General features: G+C 38.2%; 1 protein-coding gene across 1 annotated transcript in view; it reads right to left on the reverse strand.

Annotated features, from left to right (window-relative positions):
* Positions 1-457: 457 nt before the first annotated feature.
* Positions 458-24,223, reverse strand: part of LOC140232544 (uncharacterized) — a 93,849-nt gene continuing 70,083 nt past the window's right edge. Inside the window, exon 2 of the mRNA XM_072312642.1 lies at positions 458-494. The gene's annotated coding sequence lies outside the window, so the exon portion shown is untranslated. The remainder of the gene's footprint in view (positions 495-24,223) is intronic.

The raw sequence follows: 24,223 nt of genomic DNA on the forward strand, positions 1-24,223 counted from the left end.
TCAGTAAAGGTCTATTGGATCTGCACAGTGTGAAACTATCACCCAGTACAAATCCAACATGAAATCAACAGTCATTCCAAACAATCTATACTACTATTACAGGATACAAATAGAAAAAAAGAAAAGAAATTACATTATGGCTCTCTACTGCAAGATGTCAAGATTTCCATTTGGGACTGAAATCTAGAAGTGTATGACATACAGACTCTTTAGTCTGCCCTGGACTTGCAACGACAGTTGATTACATTGAGAAGGCAATTTTCAACATGGAATTAACAGTGCTACGTAACAGACTGTCTCTTTTCATTCAACTTGTAGATTTGTAGATACTGACCTCATCAGCACCTGGAAGCAGTGGTTCAACTCGACGACGACAACGACGACGATGACTGGGTGAGTGAATTGTTTTTCAAGCAAGCGGGTTATGGTCGTCATGAACCATGGGCTCAAACCAGTGTCCCACTGCTTGCCTCTCATGGTCCTCCTGCCTTGTTCTGGGTCAAAATGTGAAGAAAAGGAGAGAAGTATAGAAAGATGAGTTTATTACTACAAGGAATCACAAGGAAGATAAGAAAATTGCGATGAACATCATTTGCTACGGTGAGATCTCTGGCTGACTATAGGGCTGATCCTGCTTGTGAAGAAACATTGTGAGATTTCAACTTCTCCAAACTTGTGCTCTGATTCTTCCAGTACGGACACAAATGTGCACATAAAACACTGCAAGTAAAGTTGTGAGATTAAAACGACATGAAATTTCTGTTTTTTTTCTTTCGTCAAGCCACTCGTGAGTTTTGTAGTAGTGAGGTAACATAGTGAAACTTCGTGACATTTATTCTTGTAACACCAAATGCTTCTTGTTGTAATATGTATCTCAAGGTGTTTGTTTGTTTGTTTGTTTGTGTGTGTGTGTGTGTGTGTGTGTGTGTGTGTGTGTGTGTGGTGTGTGGACCATATTTGTGGGTTCCAATGAGCTTTAAACTTGCAAAGCGAGTTAACAATGGGCAGACTGAGTTATTTGCGCCAGCACAGTACATGAATGCATGCGTAACCATTAGACTTTGAAGTGAGCATAATTACTGTGGTATTTTGTTTGCTTGTGAACAAGAGAACATCAGAAAAATTAACAAATCCACTTTGGACAGGGACTCTTCTCTCCTCCCACAACATGATGCTCTGATGTAGAGTGCCATCACAGCAACTTCTCTCTAAAATGTCAAAATCTTATCAATGAAGACAAAGCAAAAAAGTGATACTGCATCAAGAATAGATGCCAGCAATCGACAATGCAATTCAGCTTGACTCTGCTCCAAGTGAAAACCGGATATCGTGTATGTAGACAACGCAAATGTCTCAACAACTGGGATTCAAAGGAATAAATGCCTGAATCAAACACAACACTTCCCCCTCCCCACACTTTCTTGTGTATCTCTTTTGTTTATATATTATTTGACTGTTCCTCCAATCTTTTTCCCCCCACCCACTGACACATTGGCCCATTACCAACTGTTTTAATCAAACTTCTTGCACAGCAAGCAAATGCAGGTGGCTGAAAAATGAGAGAAATGTGACCTTGCGCATGGCTGCTCTGCAGGCACCCAGAGAATTTTTAAAAGAATGGAAAAAAAAAGGGGGGAGTGTCAACACTTCAACAGATACCGCTTCCTTCTCTTATTTTTCTCTTCCATCTCTGGTGATAACAGGTGCCCGTTAGTCACCTATCAGCATCACTTTCAGGAGACATATTGGAGAATGATATTACATCAGATGTTCCAGTCTTTTGGCAAGAATAGTTTGGGAGAGGAGTAAAACTTCTGTTGCTTATCTTTATCAATTTTTCTGTTTGTTTCCTTGTTCATTTGTTTGTTTGGTTGGGTTTATTTAGTCAGCACTTGCGATAATAGAGTCAAACGTTGTCCTTCGCAAACTCAGAGGCACAGAGGGTATGGTGTCCGAGACTGTAATGTGTCTGCTAAATACCGAGACAAAATCATGAGAATGTCACACAGTTTGGACGACTTGTTCTAGATGGTTGATTACATACTGCATGCTTTAGAATCTTCAGTTATCAAAGAGTCTTTAAAATGAGTATCTAAAATGTCCTCACTGACACAATAGTGAAATTGAAGGGAAGCCTTTTCGATATTTATTTTCAAGTAGTTCTCAAAACAAAGTCGAACTGGAGCAGAAAGTGTTTGGGGGGGGGGGGGATATGTATGAGGTGGGTTGGTACATTTCCATGGATTTAATGTATAACTATAAATGAGACTAGAACTCATGGAATTTATCACTACAAGGACAATTTTTGTCTTTTCTTTGATAAAATGGAAAATATAAACAGAAATTATGTTCCCGGGTGGGAAACCAAGTACAATAGAAGGGGGAAAAAACCCTTTCAAAAATGTAATAGGAGGATTAGAGGGAGAGAGAGAGGGAGAAAGAGAGAGTCAGAGTTGATGACGGAAAAAAAATGAGTAGGAACAGGCAACCAGAATACCTTCAACACTGTATATAGTATGGACAATGAATGAAATATATATTGCTTCTAGCAGATACAATGTTCCCAGCAATTACACACTGAAATCAATTTACAATATCCACTTTTCTTTCATCTAAACGATACACAGCAAAGAGAGGAAATGTTTTGAGAAAATATATTTCCACGGAAATGGAGCAAGGGGTTAAATACACATCCCGTGTCGGCAATTATGCCGGGACAAATTTCTGAGATGAATAATCCATGACTGGTTACATAACCAGGCGCCAGTTATGGACGGCCAGTTGTTGTGGGTGACCTAGGCGGTGTGGACAGTCACACCAACTGGCCAATTATCCATTTCATATAAACATAGATTGCCTATGAAGGAATGCCAAGTGGTGTATGAAAAGCATTATGAGTCACATTTCAAACCCGCATCTGTGCAACAAGTCTGGGAAACTGTGACTTTTAGAAAATTATTATTTTTTTTTTTATTTCTCATGATCCTGATAAAGCATCCCACAAAGATTCAAGTCAACAGAGCAAAGTGCAGATGTGTGGGACACTTAAATCGCATAACAAACCGATAAATGAACATAACCCTAGCATGATATTTCTACTCATATGTCACAGAAAGCAGAAATTCTTTTATCATACTGCATTTCATTTGAGAATGTACTGTTAGCTTAGTATTATCTCAATACAACCTTAGTGCTGTTATAAGATCATATGACAAGGTGAAGACAAGATTATATCACTTAGCAATTACAGGACTGCCCCCTGTGAGTTACTGTGCCTCTTTACCTACATTCACACACACACACGAGTAATCAAGTTTTGATGTATAACATGTTATAAATGAAATTTGGAAAAATTAAAAGAAAAGCATGTTCCCATATATATATATATATATATGAAGATCACATTTGTTCTTTTTTATTTTGTGTTGTTTAAAGACAAGTTTTAAATTCATACAACTGAAATATGAGATTTTTGTCATTGCTTTATGTGAATTGAATAAGAAATTTTGCATGACATCATCAACTTGCTGATTTGAATATTCATAAGGACTGGTCAAGAAATGTTTTGTTTTTTTTTAATGTGAAATTTCAAGATGTCATATCTTCCTTATTTCTTGTCCAATACTGATCATTTTTATATCTTTCTGTAGGGAATAATTTCTCTTTCTTTTGAGGTTTACTGTATACGCCATTATTTTCGCATACAGATATTTTCGTGAATGACGAGGTCATAGACATTTTCACGAGGTGATGTTTTCACAAATTGATGCCGACGCTTACGTTAATGCTCTATCAACAAAGCGCATGGAGACAATTTCGCGTGTTGTTAAATTCGCGATCCAACTGCAATTCGCGAAATTCGCGAAAATAACGACGTATACAGTATTTATTCTTATGGGTGGATTTCCTCTTTAAGGCTGTTAACTTGTGTGTCTACATGGAGCTAAACTAAGTTAAGGAAGTTGTGTAAATGTATCTAATATGTTACAAACTTTCACATCTGTGAGAAGCATTTCCATTTTACCTTTGCAATTCTTTTATCTGTGTCAAGTGTTAGAATGTGTTACAGATCTCTGTGATCATTTCCCATGTGATCTGAGAAAGTAGCAGTCGGAAGGGAGAAGCCAGGACATACTAAAATTGATCTATCACAAATTTAACCCATTGAGGACGAGTCCCGAGTATACTTGGGCAGGTGTCTGTGAGAAATGCGTGTTGTACCATCCTCAACAGGTTAACAGGGACAGAATTGAATGAATGCAATTTTTTTTAATCCCCCCAATACCTTATATTGGGATGACTTATAAAACAAGCAAAGAAAAAAAAAGAGAAGAGAATATTAATGAAATATCAGTCAGGATGTATACTCTCACTGCTTATTTCCTTTTTGGTCCACTGTATCCCCCTGCTCTCATCATTCATCAGTTCTGATGACCAACAGATAGGGCACTCTCGACGGAGATCCCCTTCTCATAACACTCTGCCCATGATTTCTTAATTCACCGCAATTAGGCAGCTGTCAAAAATGTCACGTCTTCGGACTTCCTACGTCCTACATACATATACCTGCATGGGGTTGCGGGTGGCAGTCTTGGGGGGGGGGGGTGGGACTGAAATGGAGAGGGGTTGCCATTGACTCTCATCTACCGAAATGAGCAGGAAACAAGTTGCATTCTGATGGAAGCAGGAAAGAGGAGACGGAATATATGATTCAAAGTAAACCCCCTCCCACATCATACTTCAGAAAAGAAAAGGGGAAAAATGACCACACAAAAGGGCAGAAAAAAAAAAAGAAATTGAGGAATGTGTGCTCAGCTCAAACAGAGATTCAATAATGCGAACACGGGCCCTGAGCATTAACGAGGGATCCCTCATTATGCTTTATGACAGGCACGACAGATCGCTGGCATGTCTCGATGTGTTGTTGCCTCATCTTTAGGAAATGAAAATAGGGGATTACGTGGATTATGTGATTGAGTAGGGGGGAGGTGGCCTGTGATTGAAGGGTTGGCAGGTTGTAGCACTAGCGGGCCATGTCTGGTTTGCTGATTGCCTGAATTGACGTGCCATGAGAGGAGCTGGGATGATTTCAATGAGATCATTTTGAAATCCCCAATTACTAATACAACTAAGGCTACACGCAGCCAGCTGTTATTGCATAATCAAATCTACCCCTGGAATCAATATCTGGTGTACTCTCAAGAAGGATGGCGGGGGGGAGGGGGGGTTGGATGAGGAAAGTATGTGGGGCTTAATATTAAAAAATGTTGGCATACATTTTGCATCTCAAGCACTAGCAAAAGTTTCATTACTGGAAAAGCCTATTTCAAGAGAAACAGACCTAAGTATTGTTTCAATATTGTTTAATCATATAAATTTTCCTTTACTGTTCTGTATATGTAATCTTTCAAACTTCTGGAAAAACAAACAACAAAAACAAAGTTAGAAGGTACACTGAATTAACTAGAAATGTCGCTACAGCGACTGGTTATACCCCCGCCAAACAAAATTTCATAAGCTTTGGTCAAAACAACATTTCATAAGTTTTGGTCAAAAAACTGAGGAAGTAGTTAAATCCGCAAGATCTTTCCTTGATCTTCTGCCATTAATATGCCGTTACCATGGCAACGTACTTTCGGGTACTGTCGAAAATGCGTCTTGCACATCTACAACCAAAGGCACACATCTGTACCAAGTTTCATGGAAATTGGGCAAAAACTGAGGAAGTAGTTTGCAACACAAAATTTTCCATCATTTTGGCTCATAATATGTGAGCTGTTACCATGGCAACATACTTTTTGTCACTGTCAAGAAATGTGTCATGCTGACCAATATCCTAAGACAAACATTCAATATGAATTCCATGAGAATTGGAAGAACACTGATGAAGCAGTTTTGCCATGAAGCATTTTGCCCTATATTTTACCAATAACATGCCGTTACCATGGCAACGCACTTTTTGCCACTGCGGAAATATGTGTCTTGCACATTGACATATTCAGATGAACATCTGTACCTAATTTCATAAAATTGATCAAAAATTGTGGGAGGAGTTCGTGACGCAAGATTTGTACCCATTTTTGCCCATAATATGCCGTTACCATGGCAACGTACTTTTGGGTACTGTCAAAAAATACGTCTTGCACATCTACAACCCAAGGCACACATCTGTGCCAAGTTTATGGGAATCGTTTGAAAACTGAGAAAGTAGTTCGCGACGCAAGATTTGCAACGGACCGACCGCCCGACCGCCCGAACGACCGCCCGACCGTCCGCTGATTCCTATATACCCCCTTCAAACTTCGTTTGGCGGGGGTATAATGATTCCAATATCTATGCTTGGATTTGTCATATCTGATTTTCAGAAGAACTTGTGCGTTAATCCCCCAGCTACATGAGTCTGTCCTGAAGATGTGTTGGAGGACTATTTATCACATTATCAAACTTTTTGAATGATGCGATAGTGAGTTTGAGCTTACTCTTTTTTTTACATTAAACAAATAATTTTTGGCGCAATTCATGCAGCTGATCATGTGACTACTCACCTGATTAATCACATGATCTGCACGATGACAGTAGAACCTCCACTACACTCCACTAACAGTCTCAATGAATCAGCAATGAATGGAAGGAGGAGAAGTGTCAATGCCAAGAAATCAAACCCAGATAGAGGGGTGTCAAACGGCACCCTCCCTCTTATCATGATGGGGAGTGAGTAGCCTTCCCTACTTGCCCTACAAAGGAGCGTGTAATTTGACAGGGGGTAGCCGAGGAGGGCTTGACTGGGGTCAGGTGACAATTTTGGAAGGGTCGCAGAGTGCAGGTGTGCTGGGCTGGGACAGTGACTGGCTCGGGTGACAGGAGCCGCACAGGTAAGTTTCGGAATGGAACGAGGGGGGGGGGATGATGTATCAAACATGCCTCCATGCTGCCAAACAGAAATTGAGATGGAGGTAAAAACAGGGAGGGAGAAAAAAAAATGAAATGACGAGTGGGACAAGAGGTGTCATATTAAGCGATATTATCAATATTTTCATCCTGCGTGAATGCAATATTTGTCACCCCATCTTATGAATGATGCATTATGAAACAAATTAAATAAAATGAAATAAGCCTTTCTTGTATATCAACAGGCATCTCTTGTTGAGGTATGAGCTTTATTGAATATCACAATCATGCACAGTAAATATAATACTGAAGGGAGGATCTTGCAATTTAAATAGTTATACTGCTCTACTTTCATTCAAATAGCAATATTGCTCTTTTTGTTCTGGTATATCAGTTCCAATTGGTAATAGAGGCTCACATGACACATATATAATCATTTTGTATAGAATCAAAAGTGTACTTTAAAGATCTGTTTCTCAACTAGTGGGTCGTCATGTTGGCCAAAAATAAAACAAAAGAGATTTGTGATTGATATAAATAGGCCACAAAAAAAAAAATTGTAGGAGCCAAACTGCGCCTCAAGAAGATGATAGTTGAGAAGAATGGCTTTAAAGTTTCAATAAACAGAAAGATTACGTCTTATTTGTATACTTTGCATCATTGGAAACAACAGAGCCCCAACTCACTGGACACTACATGATGCGCAAATGAGTTGCATAGGGATGTTAGTTTATTTTAAAGACTTTGTAATGCACTTAAACTCTTCTCCTTATTAAAATCTGCACTTCATCCAGCACTGATGTGTCTTATCACAGATGAAGTAAATTACTCCTTGCAATAGAAGACTTTGTACAGACCAACAACCATCCCTTATTGTTCTCTTCCATCAGTTGTCTTTGGAGTACATCCCAATTCCATTGGCATGCAGTATACTGTGCATTCAGAAGGGAGGGTAATATAGTCAAAAGCAGTTTGCCATTCTAAATGAGACCAGTGGCATGTGAACAACATGATCAGCATGAAATCTGACAAAAAGGGAACAAATTAGGATCACCCAAATGTAAGTAACTTGGCTAAATATGGTCTCCTGCGGGCATTTCAAAACAGAGCTGTCTTGGTCATCCGACAGTGATATTATGTGTGAAGTACTCCCACCTTGTTTTGCACATACAATGGCAAATTCCTTTTTCTTTAACTCTACACGACAGTATACGAGCACATAAAAACACATCATGCTCTTGCTGTACACATGGCACAGACATTAAAAAAAAATGTATTTTTCTTCTTTTTTTACCACAGAATTTGAAATCAGAGGCATTTACCACATGTGTTTGAAAACATAATGCCCTTGATAATTATGTTGTCAGTGCAGATAGGGAATATTTCTTTATCTCAAAAAGTTGTTGCATTTTATAAACATATAACAGTTCAACTGCACCATAGATCAAGTACAAGCTATTTGTTATTTGACAGCACAAATAAGAAAAAGCAAATATGGCAAGCTACAAAATACACCAAATTGTGTTGGATTTATTAGTTTAGATGCATACCTATGTACTGCATGCCTTGATAAAAAAGGCAGTCTTCGGATAAATCTACACAGGCATTTCTCAACTAGTAAATTATGGTACAATAGCTAAGAAAGCTCCTTCTCAAAAGCACAACCATATTTTAAGAACCATATTTTAGCTCTTACAAATGCTAGAATTAAAAAAAAATATCACACACTCAATCACACCATAATTTTAGAAATCATCATAAATTTGTAGATATTGAGTGATTTATTACTTTTTGATTTGGTATGTCATACTGCTTTCAGTGAAATAAAAAAACCCAAACATATCACACATAAGAATGGCTCAGCAGAATGTATATGACGTACAAATCTAGAGTTCCGACGATAATGAGCATCTACTGAATTTCCTCTCATATTCATGAGGGAGAATGTATCCAACAAAACATACGTACATACATACATACACACATACATAAAAGAGGCTCATTAGCAGCAGATCCACCACAATTTTAGCAAGATCAGAGTGTACGTAGAAAGTTATAACTATTCGGATGCCAGTACATCACATGAGATGTTCCATTCAAGCCTCAAAATAGACACCTTGGTCATGTGACTGTGATGTCACATCTGACTCCTCCTCACCTGTTTCATCAATGTAAATGTCGCTCATTTCATTTTCTTAAGTTGCCAGAAGGCAAGTCTGCATATAACTCTCTCTGAGATATCTTCAAGAGATGACTCTTTTTTATAGCTCAGCAAGACACATACTCTAGGACAGAGAAGTTCTTTCCTTCATTTGAATTTGAAAGTACTGTATAAGCTGTTATTTTCGCGCGGGTTTGATTTTTCGGGAATTTCACAAATCACAGATGGACTGTGAATTTAAGACCACGCAAAATGATGAGCTCTGTGTCAATTCAAGAAAACAACATCTCGCGAAAATGTTTTTGCCCTCCTCATTCGCGAAAATATCTGTACGCGAAAATAACAGCGTATACAGTAACTATTTTCTGTTTGAGGTTTATTTGTTTTCGGCTACCTAATGTTACAGCAAGTGATGTTCAAATCATTTGGCCATGATGGCAATTCCAGAGAGTTTGATGACTCACTCAAATTTGCAAGTTTGGTGGTAATTGTTCAAGTCATTCAAATTATCATATTTTGCTCAATTTCAGTCAAAATCTGTCTCAGTCATAATGGAAATAAAATCTTCCTGTGCTGTGTTTAGCAACCCCAACTGCATTTGATCTGTTAAAAGAATGTTTTGACAAATTTATAAAGTCCAATTTTTTGTCACATATTCTTTGTGATGCGATAGAAGTATGGAATAAAACATCCCACGTGAGGAAAAAAAGTAATCATTTGACAGTTACCATGAGAGCTTGAAGAAATTGATGAGTATCAATTTCAAAATGTTGAAACGTTAATGGGGGGGGGGGGGGGGCTCTAAACTTTCCAATGTTACATAATCTAATCTAAGTGTATTTCCACAAACCCACCATATTATTTGTAAGAAAGCTGGCCACAGATCAAAACTGTTTTGAAGAAAGAAAGAATAGAAGGTCTCATGAAGTTATGATGCACCGTAGTCAAACATGTACAAAATTAGGCATTTTAACACCATAAGTACAATACAAAGACTACAGTATCATGGATTGTAAACCACAATATTCTACATTTCAAAACATAAATGATTCTTGCAATATAGACATAATATCACAGTTAAAAAAAAAGAAAAAATTATGAATATGTGAGAATTGAAGGACATGAAATTTGGACTTAATAAAGTCTAATTCTCTCAAAATTTCATTTCTCTTAAGTGCCCAATATTGTAGTTTTTGTCAGCAAACCATGTCTACAGTTCTAAGAGGTCATGTAGTGATGTGTCATATGTACTGGTAATGTGCCCATCACGTTATTGCTGATACAATCAATCATGTTGGCTTGCTTTGAGCCTCAGTGTATCATCAGTACCATTATCAATTAGGACATGAATAAGTCAATGTGTTGCCTGTCATTGATACCATAGTCAATTAAGATATGAAAAACTGAATTTGCCTCCAAACCGTCAATGCCAAGGTAATCGAGGGAATGAAAGACAAGGAGAAAGCACACAAGGGAAGAGGATTATTGAAAGTTCCCGTGAAAAGAATAAACAGACTGAGAGGGTGAAAAAAAGAAGGGTAAAAAAAAAAAGAAGAGAAACCAGATAGAAAGGAAAGCGGAGGAAGAGAGATGTAAGTATTGTCCTTTGCCGTATCTTCCTCTACCACGATGTGTTATAACTACTATGATTGGTCATAAATCATGCACAAGTGTCATGTAGAAAATCCTCCTTTTACTCCACGTGTGTATATATCAAGATGACGACTGGCACTTGTGCCCAAAGAAGACGGAGGGTGGCATAGGCGGGGAGCAGGGCACGTGGCTATAATTATAGCCACTGCTTGACAAAATTAATGATAAGATAAACAGCAGAATTACAGCAAATTTAAGTGCTCACGCTGCATTAATTCACATAATCAATCACATCACAACCAAAATCCACTGATGAGTCACAAAATGTGTGCCTTCAGTTTTGAGGGGGGGGGGGGATGAGTTTGTGGTTCAGAGATTGGGAAGGATAAAAAAGAAAAAAAAAAAGGAGGAGAGATGATATAAGACCGCAAGACAAGAGGTGCAATCTTATTTCTTGGTCAGACCTGGAAAACTGTCAAGCCTATCGGATTCTCAGGTATATATGCAAATCGGGGCGGGATGAGGAATATTTGAGGGGATGCGGTGCGACAGCCCAAAAAATGCGCAGGTGCGACGCATCAGGCTCGCTGGAGACGGTGAGTGATGGAGCTGGTTTCAGGAAGGACAGGCAGTCCGGTGAATATTATAAATCAATGCCAATTTTTGCAACATCAGACAGAGAATCCTGTCTCCCTTTGCAACCTTCTGTATCGATACACAGTTCACCAGCCTCTCTCTTCACCTTGCACTCAAAGAAGGAGACTCAGTGATTCAAACTATTTCTTTCTCTATTAAAAGCTTTATTTTGTCCTGTATCTATTGCATCCTCTCTATCTCTATTAAAAATGCGTGCATTTACTAAAGCGGATTTAAAACTTACAAAAAAAATCCAACTAAAGGAATGTATCACATATTTAATGTTTAGCATACACACATTTATGTATATACTATTATATATATATATATATATATATATATATATATATATATAATATATATATATATATATATATATATATATATATATATATGTATGTGTGTGTGTGTGTTTGTGTGTGTGTATGTGTATATATGTATGTATATATTATATAGATAGATATGTACATACATATATATGTGTGTGTGTGTGTGTGTGTGTATATACAAATTTCTATCCTCACCAATTAATGCCCTTTCAAATACACCTTGTGGGTGTATAAAAAAGGTATTACATAACTACCTTGTTTATCAAGCATAAATCACTTGATTAGCGAGCAAAGTTCACATTTTATCTGGGTATTGTAAAAAGTTTGATTGATATTCAGTCTTTTATGGCAATGAAAATATCTCAACCTTTCTCAGTTGCTCCCCTAGTCTTCAGCTATCAATGTTCTGTGTGCTCATTAGTCTATGCACACATTAATCTTTTTTTCTAGTACATGGTAATTATCTCTGTGTAGAATAGCTCTCAACTAGGTTTGCCTTATTTGTCAGGATTACAATGACATCACACACAGAAGATCAGTGAGAATATACCAATCTCTTTGTTAATTGTTACATCATTTTGATTTCCATGCCAGTCATAGTGTAATTAATTACTTAACATATTCTCTAATTTCACAATAAGGATCCAAACCCAATTCTGTGTATTTCCCCATGCATAATTCACTTAACCCGTTGAGGACGGTTTAATTTTTCTACAACACACATTTCCCATAGACGCTCGCCTGAGTATACTCGAGACTCGTCCTCATATCAAAATCAAACAGATATTATTTCTCACTCTACAAAGAGATCAATTTAATCAATTTTCAATACAAAAATATATATATGACCCAAAAGTAACAATAATTCAGAACTGCCAGACACAGGTATCACTATGTTCTGATGAGCAAAGTTCAAAATGTCTTTGTAATTTAATTATCTTATTCTATTTATTTATTTATTTATTATATATTATATATATATATATATATATATATATATATATATATATATATATATATATATATATATATATATATATATATATATATAATATATATATATATATATATATATATATATATATATATATATATATATATATTATGTATACACATATTTTTTTATCTTTTTTTGGGGGGGGGGGAGAAGATGGGTGGGGTGCGGGAAGAAAAGGGGGAGGGGGAGAAGGTGGTTTGGTGAAACCCTTACAGGTACAGTTTACCACTGAGAGCAGTGATTTAAAAAATATTTGAGATATCACATTTCACATCCTATCACATAGAAATTTCCTAATGAAGCCTAAAATATAAGGAAATATCACTATTGTTCTGACTAAACCATAACTGTAGATGGTTATGTCTGGAAACTAACATTTTTATTATAACTATTGTTCATATTTTGTATATTTAACAATACTTAACATTGATTATATTTATACTGGTTCAAATTTTTACACTGGTTTTTTCTATCCTTAACTGACATTTTAGAACTATTTTGAAGCACTAAAGCTGGGTCTTTTTTCATCTGCAAATGGTAAATAATGCCTTTAATAGTTGATTTGACTCTAGAGTTATATAAATAACAAGGAGACTCCCCCTTGAAGGACCTTGTACCTGACCAATGGCTATCAGGTAATCTGGCTGGGATATTGTTTGAGGTTATTGCATGTAAGCATGTGCCCTCTGCATGTGTTTGCACATCCAGTCATTTCTGTCTTGATAAACACACTAACCTTAACAGATCCACACCTACTCATGTTTGCTTTATTGCCGTCCTGATCTAGTTAATATCTGATCTCTTCTGGGTTTTTTCATCTTTGTTTTATGACATCCCTATTCTGATGTAGGCAAATTCTTTCTGGATGCATTCCAATTTCGCAGGTTCTTTGTTTAAGCCCGATATTAATTGCACAAGAAAAAGGAAGGATTTGATATCAAGCATGGAAAACAAACAGGATGTAAACTGAATTATGAAATGTCTAATAAATATCTCTAATTGATTATGCAGTTAGGGACCATTCACTCTACTACACTGCAAAACTTGAAGTAACAGCATACTTACCCCATTGAGGACGGTTTGATTTTGCTACAACATGAATTTCCTATAGATGCTTGCCCGAGTATACTCGGGACTCGTCCTCAACGGGTTAATAGTAGTTATCCAGTTCTTTCTACACTGGCTATGGCAAAAAACAAACAAACAAAAAAAAAACAAACAAACAAAACATAAATCATATTAAGTAGCTGTTGGCCTGTCAAGCACAACCATAATGCATTGAGATTCAAGTGTAAAAGTCAATATCTGTTACCAACTTCACAGAGTCATATTCAATACTGTAAAACATGATATTTTCGCGACATGAATTTTTCGCGAATTGGAGCCGGCGGCCTTTTTTGCGGCATGAAATTTTCGCGAATTGCTACTGGCATTCAATGCATATAGTGTAGACAAGAACTTTCGCGTGCATTTTAATTTCGCGAATCTTGGCGCTCGCGAAATTCGCGAAATTAAAATGCACGCGAAAATTCCTCGTTTTACAGTAACAAGAAACAAAAGACATATGAAGACATGAGTACCAGGACCACATTAATAGCAGATTTACCTTTTTAAAAAAAAAATTTACTTGCTGTTTTCATGGACTACCAAGCTTCCCTTAATTTTACCCCTGAATTAATGTTTTGAGTTGGTCAGTGAAAGTGCAGCATGGTATCATGAAAATCTATGCATTTTTCAAATTTAAATATTTGTTTAATTATTTTGATATCATCTTTTTCAATTTCATAAATTCTTGCGTGATGATAGAAAATACATGAATAAATGGCTCCCATTTGTTGCTATCATTGCTGCTGCTGCTGTTGTTTTTGTTATTGTTCTTGTTGTTGAGTCACCACAGAAATTGTACCAGGCTTTTGACTAGGAACCCACAAGCTCATCATATGAACAGAGCAAACTGTATCTCTACTGTTACCATCTCAGTCACAGACCAATTTTCAACATGAATACCTCTTGTCTTGATGGGCAAAAAAAAAAAAAAGTAAAAAAAATACACTAGAAGAGCACTCCACCCATACATGTATGCTGAAAATTGCCAAATTTCCCAATATAGAAGCTTTTAATGTACATCATTAGCTTCCAGCTGCGTGTCGCCCGAGCATAGCGTGCGCTTTAAGTGCATATATGCAAACCTCAAATATGCACAGCTTGAACACCCAAGATCAATGACCCTATCTGCCAAAAGATTAAAAAAAACCCTTCCAAAATTCACAAAAAACTCCTGGATCACTACCAAAATTTAACCATTTGACCCTTGTATCTTTATCAACTTTTCCTGCAAGTTTCATCCAAATCTGTTTGCAACTTTTAGAGTTATTTTGCACACAGACAAATAAACAAACACACAAACCAAAACCAACAAAAACATAACCTCCTTGGAAGAGGTAATAAATAAATACTGTATACGTCATATATTTCGCGAGTCTAAATTTTCGCAAATCGGGAATTCTCGACGATTTCGCGAGTGGTTAAATTCGCTATCGTGGAGTCCTGTACTGAACGGAGAAGTGTACATGTGTATGTCATAATCACATCGGGATCAGAGTCAATATTTTCGCGTGTCTTTAATTTCGCGAATAGCACCTGACTCGCCAAATTCGCGAAAATAAAAACCTCGCGAAATATTCGGCGTATACTTGCAGAATGAGGATCTGTAAAAAAAGAGGAATACATTATGAAATGTCACTAAGAATTGGGGCTAGCGAATCGAAGAGGTCAATAGTAGGGAATGAAACTGGACCAGGTGGAAGGGGCTTGCGGTCAGCATTTTGAAGGGGATATCCCTGGCAGACGTTATGCCCATCTTGTTGAGATGGTTGCAGCTTTGCCTGATACGGCTCTTGGTGATAGCTCATATCTGTTGAGGCCTCACGACAGTTAATATACTTCCTCATAGAAACAATTTCCCCAATTTAAAATATGCAAATTTCTCAAATGTTCCACCTTAATATTTCTAGGTATGGTAACATTCTTACATAAGTCCACCAATTTAAGAGGTTTGTATCAAATTTTAATGCTGTTTTTTTTTTTTTTTTGGGGGGGGGAGGGGATTTTCTGGAAAGGTCTCTTCTGATATATGGTATCAATATTCTTTGTATTTGTGATCTTATTAATTTCAAATTCAATGTATACATTTTAAAATTGCACATCAACACTATATCTAACATAAGATAAAGTTTTTGGTCTAAGGAATGACTGATTGCTGACTCCCCCCCCCCCCCCCCCCATCTAACAGACAATGTCATGTTCTACAATCAAGTGACAATTTCTTTTTTGTCATCACTTACTAACTGTTGTTGTTGTTTCCATGCCAATTTTTAAGAGATCAAACAAAGTCTTACCCAAAAGAGTATAGCGCAAACAAGTTTGCATTGCCATAGCAGTAATTACAAAGCAATAACCTGCCCGTATGCATGACACAATAGCACTATCTCAAGCAATATGTTAGCTATTGTATAGCAAGCTATGTGTCATGTGTAAATGAGAAAACACCAAGATCAAACTTTGTGCACACACTTTTAAATATAATTCTCATTACATGCTCAAATTATTTTTCCAAATCCCAACATGAAGGATACGTTATTTGGTTCATAACTATAAAACTTAAAATGAAACTACACAAAAAAGGTTACTAACATGCAAAGACATACAGAGATAGAATTGAAGTTTGTTATAAACTTCAGAAAGTGATGAAAGTTTTGAATGGAATAAAATCCAATAGCATTTCATTTTGTTTTAGTGGGTCACCAAATTAGGGGCGCAGCTTTTACAGCACTGTGGCCTCATCGCCGGCAAATATGGTACATCACTTGTTTGCCTGATTGCCACACTAAATCACTTTACAAAGCTACAAAATATTGCAAAATGTGAAGGATAAAAGAAACGAGGTGTGTAATTTGTATTCAAATACTGAAGCAAAATTCATTGGGATATTTTCCAGAAATGCCATACCATCGATGAGTTTATCTCTCTTGAGTTCTACTCAGCCCTGAAGGACGATCTTTCCATTTCTTTGTCCGAGTCTCACCAGAATAATTTTCAGAATTTCTATCATCCTCAAAATATGTGTCGCGGACAATGGGATGCACATTTGTAAAAAGTGCATTTCATTAAATGGTATTACGTCTTCGCTAAGAGCCACAACCTTAAAGAAGGGGGCCTTGAGGGGAATTAGGGAAAAATACGAAGACTATGATTGAGATCTATATAAGTTACAGGCAAATATGTTTCAGTAGGCTTCAGAATGGGTGTTAGATCACTTTAAACAGATATTAACTCATTAAATGATTATGAATAATCACTTTAAAAATAAGAAAAATTAATGAAACAGATGAAACACAGTCCAGGAGTGAAGGGGAAACACAGAGAAGTCAATTTAAACATGAAAACACAGAAATGAAAGAAGTGAGGAGTATATATGTGACCCGCTACAACAAAATGATCCTAAAGTCGGGCGAGGTCGATTATTTGAAAATTGCATGACACAATTTCCTAATCTTTCTGCTTTTAATTGATATATAACACGTCTTATAAAAATAATCGGTTGCGGAGATATCGATGTTTTGAGACAGCATGTCAAGACGTCTGAGAAATCACTGTTTCGAGAAAAGCGCCCTAAAAGTTCTCCTTGTGACGCAATCACAATCAAGAGACACGCAATTCAGTATTCACCTCCGGACAATAGAAGTTAAGCCCTAGCAACCCCCGAACTGCTCATTCAAACACAGCGTCGGCGGTCTCCTCACCGACCAATCAGTGACCAGGATGTCAGGAGAAGCGGCTAGGCATAGCGCAACCCACACGCACGCACCAGTCGACTGGGCAGTGTGCGAGCTTCACGCTTCGGTTAGCGGCAAACAGCAAACTGACCAATGAGATCACTCTGGTCGTTGTTAGGGGCGGAGCCTATGTGTGGCGCTCAATCCAAATGTTCGAACCAGTTTCTGCTTCGTTGAAACGCCAAAAAAACATGGCCCAGAAAAACGCTATTTTTTGGTCTTTCCTTTTATCATTTTGCTTCAAAATTTCGACAGATGATAGAAGACATGTCAGACTCTAATAATATGTCAAATTCAGAAAATCGTAAGTTTTGACCAATTTTGATGCTCTAACTTCAAACTCGATTTTCACGGCTTCGACCGTGCGCGACTTTAGGACCATTTTGTTGTAGCGGGTCACATATATATATATCCCACAAAGATAGCTTTACATTTCATTCATGCATGCAGCAAAGCAATAGCAATGAACTAGTGTAATATTCACAAAACTGGACAAGTATTATGAAAGTTCAAACTATAATGAGCATCAGTAAATAATCCTACGAGTATTATCTGTGACCCGCGACAACGGTTTCAGGCAAAAGTCGCAAGAGGAAATTCCCTCCTAGGCGGGGTACAAAGATTTTGACCATTATTTTTGTCGATTTGGGTTTTTTGCAGAAATTGAATCTTTGATATGTTTACTACATCTACACCAAATTTCGGAGCATAAGACAAAGTTTTTCCTATCGAAAATGGAATTTTAAACACCCTATGTTGGATCGCACTCGTCAGCTTCGATGTTCTTTCGAACACCGCGCCAATATGCCCAGTGTTGCTACGGAGCGGCGTCTCGCGTGCGATTGGCTAGTGCGTCGCATACATTTACATAGTTCGGCTTTCGGAGATACGTCTTGCAGCGTGTCGGAAATGTTTTGTTCACGCGTGCGTGTTCCATTGTTATTGCTACAATAGACACCTGTACGTTCGCTCTAGTGTATGCTCTTCGTTTGGCTTTCTATCAGAGCGTTTATACCACATTTTCGACAACGGAAATGAAACAAAAAGTGAACACAACACTAGACAGCACTGACTTCCAATGTGAAAACAAATACGATAAGGAACATTGTTTTAACGCATCAGAGTCGCAAATCGTGCAACATGTGATCGGAAACTCACTTGATTTTTATGCTTGTAGTACTACAACAGGTTGATTCAGAAAGACAACAGAAGAGAGGAAAGGAGCGGTCATAACTGACCAATATTAAAATACACTGTAGGGCCTAATAAACATTAAAATTGAACCAAATTAAGTAGAGTCGTGTTTGTTTGTTTCTTTCTTCTTTATCGCACAATGCAACACATGCGAGACTAAAAAACAAAACAAAGGGTCCCAAATAATGAAATTTACAGGACAAATCAACTGCAATGATAATGTGATTTGTAAAGATGTTTATATCTGCGCCACCCGTTCCTGTGACGTGAACACACAGGTATAGCGTGTGGGGGCCATTGGGTAATACGTGCACATTCACACGTAACCAGCAAGCTTGCAATTATCGTATCCGCCATCTTGAAAGACGCTGTGTACGTACTGGTAAACCACAGAGAGTTCTGTGTGGTAAACCAACCCGAGCGAAACGCATTGTGTATTCGGCTCCATACGCTGAGTTCCGAGGAAGGTGCCCGGGAAATTTGACTCTCTCAGTGAGCCAATCAGAAGCTGCTGTGGTTGCTAGAGGCGGAGCTTAATCTCGATTGGCACCATCGTACGGATGGGTGATTCTCAACTCGCATCGCCGGTAGGCATTGTCTTCGAGCAAGAGGTGAATCTTCAAAGCCCGTTTTCTCGCAATTTTGTCAGGCTAACAAATCAAAAAGTGCATTATATTTCGCTTTATTTGACCACTTACGGTGCCGGAGAATGCAAGTGTTTTATATCATTGTAAAGCTTAGGAAATGGGCAATGTGATTCAATTAAAAAATGCATTTTCAAAATTCCCGACTTTTGCCTGAAACCGTTGTCGCCGGTCACATCTTCTGATATCAAGGTAAATTGTTGTGGTCATGTGATTATGACATCTGTTGATTTATTACTCCAGATTCATAATAGTCATTAAAAAAAAAAGCAATACCAGATTTCCTTTCCAAATGTCGTAATATCTTTATTTTTGTCCTACAATGTTATTTTGGTCCTACAAACTACAGATTTTAGTAGCAGGGACATTAGAGTCATGTGAACAGTTATTTTGACGTCCCTGCATGGCGCCATGTCAGATGATAACATGACATTCAAACTGTCATAATCTTTCTCACATTTTCCCATTTTGGATGTGATTACCTATTATCTGTTGCTCAATTACCTTGTGTCTTCATTCCAAACAATGATCTCTGATATTTGTGGTTTTCTAATTTCACCATAAATAGACAAGTTAAGGAAAAGACCAGTTAAAAAATGGGAGTAACTGAGGCTGTACAATGGGTAAGGGTTTACACTGATTCAAATTACTGCAGGTACTGATCTTGCATGAAAGTTTGTCTACAAACCAGGAACGCATGCCTCTACTTCATGTGGTTTGAAATTATTGCTCCAATCCGAGCAGTCACTGACCAGATGTAAGCCCCAGGATCAGGTACTGTAGAAGTGGAAATTTTCGCACATTCGCGCAAAAAGAAACTAGAGTGAAAATAAAAGCATGCAAATATTTTTGCTTGCCATATGTTCTTTGACCTTTGACCATGCATGGAATTTTGGCCCAAGCCTGGCGCTGCTATCGTTCATAAACTCTTCGATCGGCACCAGGCCCGTGCCTGGCCCACGCATGGTTCACGCCTCGTGCTAGCTTACAGCAGCGTCAAAATAGCCCGTGCCAGGCCTGGCGCTGGCCACTTTGGACCGACCCATTCATAAACTCAAAATTTCATGACTTAGGAGTTACTGCATGAAGAGGGGTACTAGGGTGTATCCACATGCCGTAGGGGGTCCCCACTCGTAATTTAGCATTGTGTGGACATGATAGCTTCCGGGTCAACTTCTAGTGCTTGTTATGCACTACTGTATCATCACACTTGTCGGAATTATCCCAAGCGCTCCGTGATTTCTATTGGCTCTGTGGTTTAATCATCGAGTTGGACACTCGCTAAAAAGTTTAATCTTAAAAATTGGGTGTCATGTACACGCGCGTTGTAGTTTAAAACTAAAACTACAAACTAATCATCCAAATTTAAAACTTCCAGTTAATCTGAATAGTTATGTTCAGACGGCAGGCCCTAACCTCGAGGTTAGGAAACCTCGAAAACATCGAGCAAACCTCGAGGTTTGCTAACTACGAGTACGTCTTCACGGTCCCTAACTACAAGCTCTAACCTCGAGGTTAAGGGCTCCCGTCTGAACGTAACTAATGATACAATGTAAGAGACTTTGTGCGACCCTAGCCATTATGTTGTGGACATTTTTTCTTATGCTTACTTAAATCTGTCTTCTAGGCAGTATTTAAACCAACTGATCTGATTGCGAATTCTTATCATTTGAGCATGTTTCATGACCAGAGACACTACATCTGACAGCTAAAAATAGAGATGCACAAACCCAACCACACAATTACACACAACTTTGAAAAGTTGTGATACATTTGCGGACAGATATTGCATCCCTTGATAGGTCTAATCACCGCTGAGATGTATCAGGTAAATTATACACAATTGGGACACAAATTTGTGTCCACTGCGAAGGGGATGGACGTTTGTGTGGGCGAAGACAGGCAAGATATGAATATCTAACAACATTATCTGGCTTAATGGAAGTATTCCTGGGGGCAACACTGCCTGTCCAAATTGTCTTCATTTGCCAGATGGAAGGAAGTTGGGAAAAAAAAAAAAGATTACGAGAGAAAAGCTCACGATGGGGAAAACTATCAAGGAAAGACTCAAATCACGAATTCATAAAGGAGGGATGAAACTTAAAGAGGACTCTGTAATTGCCATTTTGAGGAGCAGCTGGGTAAAGTGTAACCCACGGCAGCGTTTCTTGTCGTTTGTTTCTGTTTTTATAGTTCCCCCCTGGCTACATAAAGCAGAATGTGTAGCATCCTTCCTCTCCCAACCCCCCCCCCCCCTTGCAAGTTTGGTCACTGTCCTAGTTGACACTTACAAATTTCATTTCACAAGTGATGTGATTTCTTTGTCACTCACCTTGCCAATTCTACATGAAAAGAGAGTAACTTCCATGTACATGTCTTTCAATAACTGAAAAAAAAAGTATTTCTCGTTGGACAGAAGCATTTAAAATAAACATTGAGAAAAGAGTGAAGTGCTTCAAGAAAACATTAACAAAAAATACTGATTCCCCTCCCTCCCCCACCCCCTTTTGAAATATCACAGAAGGGTCATTCACAGACAGTGGAGAAAGAAGAACTAGACAAAGAAATTGAGTCCTTCCAGCAAAATGCACTTGCACTGTAACGTCCTCTGCTAAATGGAGCACTACTGTTGTGACAAACCTTTACACCTTGATGCACCCGGAATTCCTTGCTATCTGCTCGGATGCCTACAACGCAAATGAGGGCCAGAACAAAATTTTTTTGGGAGGAAACCACCTTCCTGAATGCAGAGAAAAGGGCAAGGAGAGGGGGAAATTTGGATAGAAAGGAAGGAGAACAGGACAACAAGAATGAATGAGAGAGAAAGAAAGGGAAAGGGAAATAAACAGAGGAATGTCGAGAAAGACAAAGAGACAGTCAGTTAGACAGACAGACAGATAAATACAGAGATGAACAAGCAGAAGCAGGGAGAGGTATGAAGGACTGAACCCCCCCCCCAAAAAAAAAGGAAAGAAAAAAAAAGAAAAAGGGATAAAAAAAAAGGATGCAAGATCCAATGAAATGATTTCAGCCATTTATTCCAGAAGTGACCATGATCAACATGCTGCTCTGTGAAGCAGAATAATTTGGTTAACCATATTATTTTCTCTTTACAGGACAAGTGGGCAAGACAGAAATCTAGAGAAGCTAGGAGGACGAAGCCATGATAAATTACCGTGGGGTATACACCTAGCTGGGGAGCTGTTTACAGGTGTTGTAGCTCCCTGTCATACATGTATCTTGAATAATGAGCAACGGATGTAAAAGACAAATAAGATGAAAGGAAAAGTCGGAGCTTTCTTCTCACACTTACGGGCCCACAATTACTTTGGATTGATGATACTTGCCATTCTTCACATTTCGTTGATGACTTTTTAACTTATTTGAATCGGATGGTGGAAGGAATTCCAACTCTGCCCCAGCTTAGAACCAAAGTCAAGTATGGGACTTTTGGGAGGTGATGACATCATAATCTCATTCTTCATAACATCAATATGTAATCAACACTGATATCTCTGTCTCATTAAAATGTAAATCTTCCTGTTTTACTTTGAATTAAATAAAACTTCCAATTCTGTTAGTTCCACTCTACCCTATGCACTTTGGCCAGTTTGAACATGGAGTGAAGTACAATACAAATGCAACACATTTATAATGACTTCCTTCTTATATGACCTGATACTGTCAACAAGGATACCCATCCAAATTTGGTGTGAAATTTTGAATTGATGCACACATTGATTTCACAAGGAATAAGATAACAGCCACTGTTCTCTTACCCCCCCCCCACACACACACTTTCCACCACCCATCTATCTATCCATCCATCCATCATCAATCCATCCATCCATCTATCCATGGAACAGGAGGCTAAAGCCCTTTTTACACTTGTGTTTCTTGACCCAGGACTATCGTTAGTCCCGTACCAATTTTTCAGCTTTTTACACTGGCCAATTAGTCCCGTACTATCTCTTGTCCGGGCTAAGGAGAAAACTGACCTTTTTACACTCGTATTTCTTAGCCCCGGACTTTCCAAACCACATGAATATTCATGATTACGCTGTGCACTGTACACGTTCACGCTCGCACCGGCAGCACTTGATTACCTCGTTTCTGATTGGTCAGTTGGGGTTGGACTTCGTCTCTGTCACCTAGCCCCCGGATTATTTTTTCGTTCTGTTTACACTCACTTGCTTGGCACCGCAAGTGCAGTGCTAACCCTGCTATTTTGCAGGGCCAGATAGTACGGGATTATCGGTGGGGCTAGCCCACTTTGGCAAAAACGAGTGTAAACAGAAAGTGGGCTAAGGATAGTCCCGTACCAATGGTGTAAAAAGCCCTTTAGATGGATATGACACTGAAGGGGTTTCAGACTCATCAGAGAATGTGATTACATCTCTGAAATAAGTTTCCTAATGTCTTAAAGAGTCATCGAGTGTTCAGACACTGCGATGAGTCTGCTCCCTGGCTGTTGCCATGGTAACTGCAACAAATGACATTCCGTACAACAGCTGTGTGCAAATTCCATGGCCTGCCAAATCAAACATGGTACTCTCGACATGCTTATGTGCAAAAGTATGTATACGTATGCATGCTCCCCTGGCCAAAGTGAATACACGGCCACTTTAAGATCTATCTGTACCTTAATCATGCGAAAAGAGGTCAAACTGGTAAGAGTACGAACTTGCACCTGCTTTTGAGGAGAACTTGACTGGGAAACACTTTAAATCTTTCTGTCTTACACAAAAACACTCTATCAGCATGAAGCCAGTTTGTATTCATGTTTATGAACACTTTCCCTGCAAATCTGAAACAGCTCTAAATTACCCAAGAGCAAAAAGAAAAAAAAAGAAGAAGAAAGAACAAAACAAAACAAAACTCAAATACAGAGGATGAAAGATATGACCATAACTCATTACTGGTCTTGATTTAGGGCATGCCATAAA

The sequence above is a fragment of the Diadema setosum genome, chromosome 9, assembly GCF_964275005.1.
Source record: "Diadema setosum chromosome 9, eeDiaSeto1, whole genome shotgun sequence".
Lineage (NCBI taxonomy): Eukaryota > Metazoa > Echinodermata > Echinoidea > Diadematoida > Diadematidae > Diadema > Diadema setosum.